A 3636-nucleotide genomic window follows, 5' to 3' on the forward strand; every position below is an offset into this window, starting at 1 on the left:
ACATATATATATGGGATGGTTTGGTTATTCCCAGCAAAGTACATGAAAATTAAAATTCTATGATAATGACAAAGGAATTGCTGTTACTGTACTGCAAATGTGCTATGGGTTCTCAGTGTCCATTCTTCTAAGGAAGGACACACAGTAGTAGCTCTTTGCTTGCTGATAGATGGTTTCCCAATGTGAGGTTTGTTATTGTGTTCAGAGTATTCAAATTAGAATTTAAATCTAGCATTTCTATTGTAGTTTAGCTTCCTGATGATTTATGTAAACGAAATCTCATTTATAAAGTATAATAAAGATGACTGTAAGACAAAATCCAATTCTAAAAGTATGATTTTTTTCTAGTAGAAAATCGGTGTAAGAAATCATACATTTATAGGTCATCTCTTTGAGTTTTCAATGAACTATAGAAACTATATGGAGTTAAAAAACAATAGCGGCCAATTGCGGTGGCTCATGCCTGTAATCCCAGCACTTTGGGAGGCCGAGGCGGGTGGATCACCTGAGGTTGGGAGTTCAAGACCAGCCTGACCAACATGGAGAAACTCCGTCTCTACTAAAAATACAAAATTAGCCCTGCATGGTGGCACATACCTGTAATCCCAGCTATTTGGGAGGCTGAGGCAGGAGAATCGCTTGAACCCAGGACGCAGAGGTTGCAGTGAGTCGAGATCATGCCATTGCATTCCAATCTAGGCAACAAGAGTGAAACTCCATCTGAAAAAAAAAAAAAAAAGCCCTCTGTTTAAATGGCTCAAAGAAAAGACTATAAATGGAATTGAATATGTTTGTTAGCTGTGTAAGCATTTTATATCGGTAATTTTTTTTTTTTTTTTTTTGTCTTACTGTTAACCAAGCTGGAATGCAGTGGCACAATCATGGCTCTCTGCAGCCTCAACCTCCTGAGCTTAGGCAATCCTCCTGCCTCAGCCTTCCCAGTAGCTCGGACTACAGGCGCACACCAACACACCTGGCTGATTGTTATATTTTTTGTAGAGACAAGGTTTTGCCATGTTGCCCAGGCTGATCTCAAACTCTTGAGCTCAGGCCATCTATCTGCCTTGGCCTCTTGAAGTGCTGGGATTACAGGCCTGAGCCACCACACCTGGCCAGTAATTTCTTAATCCTGCCTCCCTGCTTCTATTGCCTAGCCCGTACATTTGAGGCTTCCATGGAGCTTTCTGTGGTACTGACACACTTGGAGTGAACTGTGGATTTGGAGTGAACTATGTCCAACCTTTCTAAGGTGGCTGGGGAAAATTCTTATACAGCAAGTTGGGACAAAAGCCATACAGACACTAGGCAGAAAAATTGGGATATTAGAGGAAGTACATGATTTCCACCTATGGAGTGCCACATGTTTGCAAAATGTATTTCTGCTTTTCATCTTCTTGACATCTGAATATTAAAAGCAGTGTTGATAATTTCATATAATAAATTGAGACATATCATTACTCTTGTAATAGATAATTCATTTTCTAAATGTTATTTATCAACTTTGATGGAGAAAACAACTCTTAAGAGAACAAAGACCAGCCTGGGCAACATAGTAAAACCCTGTCTGCAAAAAACACAAAAATTAGCTGGGCCTAGTGGCACATGCCTGTAGTTCCATCTACTCAGGAGGCTGAGGTGGGAGGATTGCTTGAGCCCAGAAGGTGCAGGTTGCAGTGAGTCGAGATCGTGCCACTGCACTTCAGCCTGGGCGACAGACTGGACTCTGTCTTGGCCAAAAAAAAGTGGGGGAAGAGCCACAAAATATACCTTTTGGTAAGACAGTAAAGTTTATGTTTTGTGTTTTTTAACACAATAAAAATATGTATACACACAACCTTTGGGGTTTTTGGGATTTTTTTTTTTCCTGGACTCTGAAATGAGAAGCCTCACTGAAAATCTGTTTTGGAGAATTCCAATTTGTCAGTCAGTCTCCTGTGTAATTAATACATGTGGCTTCCTGTTTTGTTTTAAATATTCTTTGGTTCTTCTCATTTTACAAAGATACATATTTTTTGTGCTAAGGACAGAGCAGTTAGTTTTTACCAGATAAGCCTCGAGTATGTTTGTCTTATGTTTGTCTAAGAAACATTCTCTGTGGATGTTTAAATTGTAATTATTTCCCAAAAGCTGAGAAAAGTGTTTCAGCACAGTGAGGATTTGACGTCTGCACTGAGAACAGCGGAGTTAATTTGTGCCATTTAGAAATTCTTAACTGCAGGCTGGGTGCAGTGGCTCATGCCTGTAATCCCAGCACTTTGAGAGGCCAAGGCAGGTGGATCACCTGAGATCAGGAGTTTGAGACCAGCCTGGCCAACATGACGAAACACTGTTTCTACTAAAAATACAAAAATTAGCTGGGCGTGGTGGCAGGCACCTGTAATTCCAGCTACTGGAGAGGCTGAGGCAGGAGAATCACTTGAACCTGGGAGTCAAGGTTGCAGTGAGCCGAGACTGCACCACTGCACTCCAGCCTGGGTGACAAGAGTGAAACTCCATCTCAAAAAAAGAAAAAAAAAAAGAAATTCTTAACTGTAAATAGAACTTGTGGAGGGTGTTACAATATACGTGTCAGTAGGAATGCAGTAAGAAGACTGGAGGAAGACAGGATGGGGTTACAGTTACGTATATATAAATGAATAAACTAAGTACTGCTAAAACTTGAGTCTGATAAACTTTTTTGCCCTGAAGATAATCATCCCACTGAAAAGAAAACTCCCGGGGAAAATGTGCCAGATACTGGGACCAAGCGCGGAAACAAACCAAATACGGTGCTTTCAAAGAGAACATGCTGTCTTTTGTTACCAGCGTGACTGTAATTACTGTTTACTCTGTGTTAAGTGACTGAACTTCAATTTTTACCTGTTAAAGAGAACCTCTTTTTACTTTTGTATTGCATATGAGAGCCGATGGAAGAAGGATGGCATCTGTGTAACATGTATGGTAACGCTGGCGTGTTCAGCTGTTCATATTTGGCCTGTCCAAATAAACAGAAATGAATGAAACAAAATTCCATCTCCTTTTAGAAATAACATAAAGGAGAAACCTATCTCTGTGAAATGAAGTAAGCATTCTTTTGTTTCACTTTTTAAAATACTTTTAAAATCTTGCTGTTTTCAACCGATTAAAGACTTCTTAAATTTTTATTTCAAAGCAGAAACATTAAGTTGGGCACGGTGGCTCACGCCTGTAATCTCAGCACTTTGGGAGGCCGAGGTAGGCGGATCATCTGAGGTCAGGAGTTCGAGACCAGCCTGGCCAATATGGTGAAACCCCATCTCTACTAAGAATACAAAAATTAGCCAGGTATGGTGGTGCATGCCTGTAGTCCCAGCTACTTGGGAGGCTGAGGCAGGAGAATGGCTTGAACCCGGGAGGTGGAGGTTGCAGTGAGCAGAGATCACGCCACTGCACTCCAGCCTGAGCAACAGAACGAGACTGTCTTAATAATAATAATAATAATAATAATAATAATGACAAGGCAGCAACATTAATCAAGCACTCTAGATATGCACTCCATCAGTAAATACTGTTGAGTGAATGACAATGCAGAACAGCCAAAGTCTGATTAAAAGAAAGGAGACCTTAGCCAGGCACGGTGGCTCACGCCTGTAATCCCAGCACTTTGGGAGGCTGAGG

The sequence above is a fragment of the Colobus angolensis genome, unplaced genomic scaffold (assembly GCF_000951035.1).
Source record: "Colobus angolensis palliatus isolate OR3802 unplaced genomic scaffold, Cang.pa_1.0 Scaffold80, whole genome shotgun sequence".
In the NCBI taxonomy this organism is placed as follows: domain Eukaryota; kingdom Metazoa; phylum Chordata; class Mammalia; order Primates; family Cercopithecidae; genus Colobus; species Colobus angolensis.